Source organism: Penaeus japonicus, unplaced genomic scaffold (genome assembly GCF_977035675.1).
Source record: "Penaeus japonicus unplaced genomic scaffold, GWHDUDI00000001_assembly GWHDUDI00000029, whole genome shotgun sequence".
NCBI classification, from domain to species: domain Eukaryota; kingdom Metazoa; phylum Arthropoda; class Malacostraca; order Decapoda; family Penaeidae; genus Penaeus; species Penaeus japonicus.
In genome coordinates this window covers 74,812-76,358 of record NW_028234431.1, presented here as the reverse complement: position 1 = coordinate 76,358, position 1,547 = coordinate 74,812, and positions in this window count along the sequence as shown.

Here is a 1,547-nt window from a genome sequence, read left to right as displayed (position 1 = left end):
CCTTCGTCTTCCTTTATTTCTTCTTTTTTTTTTCTTGTTTTCCTTTTGTCCCGTCTCCTTGGTGTTCGCATTTATTTTTATTCATTTATTTATTTTCTTATCATTCTTTTTTTTTTTTTTTTTTTTTTGCATATTAGTGTGTGATCGTGTTTTCTTTCTTTCTTTCCAGTCTTTTTCCTTTGTTTTGTCTTGTTCTTTTGATTTATGATCTCTTTTCCTTTTTTGTAAGTGCTCGTTATTTATCATGTCCTTATGTTGGTTTCTCTTCTTTATTTTTTTTCTTTTTTTATTCTTGTGTTTATTTGGTTCTCTTTCGCTCTTTTTTTTTTTTCTTCTTTGATTCTCGTTATTTTTGGTTTCCATTTCTTTTCCTCGCGATTTTCTTTCCTTCTATCCCTCGTTTTTTTTTTTTTTTTTTCTTCTTCTTCCCTCTCCTCCTTCTTTTCCTTCTTCATTTTTCTCTTTCGTCTCTATTCCTTGTGTGGTCTTATTTTTCTTTTCGTTTTTTTTTCGTAGTTCTTGTCTTCTTTGGTTTTGTTGTTCTATCGTTTTATTTTGTTTCTTTTATAGTTTTCTTCTCTTTCTGCTATCACTTGTCCGTTTACTATTTTTCTTCTTCTCTTTTTGCGTTTCGCGTTTTACTTTTTTTCTGTCTATGCCTACCCGCCCTTTATTTATTTATACTATTTTCTTTTCTTGATTTTTAAGGTTATGCTCTCTCTCATCTTCTCCTCTCTCTCTCATCTCTCTCTCTCTCTCTCTCCTTCTTTTCCTCTCTCTCTGCCTCTGTTTCTCTTTCTTCTGCTATTGTTTCGCTCTGACTCTTCACCCTCTTCTTCTTCTTCTACTTTCCTCATTCCCTCCTTCTTCTTCTTCTTTCCCTCTCTCCTTTTTATGTTTTGTTTCGCTTTGAGGTCTCTATCCTCTCTCACTCCACTCCCTCCCCTCTCTGATCAACCTTTTACCTCCTCCCCCCTCTCCCCTCCTCTCTCTCTGCCTCTCTTTTTATGCTTTGTTTCGCTCTTCGATTCTTCTCTCTCTCTTTTTTTCTTCTTCTTCCCTCCTCTCCTTCTTCTTCTTCTTCTTTTCCTCTCTCCTTCTTCTTCTTCTTTCTTTTCCTCTCTTTCATCTTCTTCTTCTTTCCCACTCTCTCTTTCTTCTTCTTCTTCTTTTCTTCTTTCCCTCTCTCCTCTCTTTCTTCTTCGTTCCTCTCTCCCCTTCTGTCTTCTTCTTCTTTCCCCTCCTTCTTCTTCGTCTTTCCCTCTCTCCTTCTTCTTTCTTCTTCTTTCCCTGACTCGAATTCCTTCTTACTTCTTCTTCTTCTTTTCCCTCTCTCCTTCTTCTTCTACTTCTTCTTGTCCCTCTCCTCCTTCTTCTTCTTCTTTTCCCTCTCTCCTCTGTCTTCTTCCTTTCCCTCTCTCACTTCATGTCTTCTTCTTCTTCTTTCCCTCTCCCTCCTTCTTCTTCTTCTCTTTCCTTCTCTCCCTTCATCTTCTTCTTCTCTTTCCCTCCCTTCTTCTTCTTCTTCTTCTTCTTTCCCTCTCTCC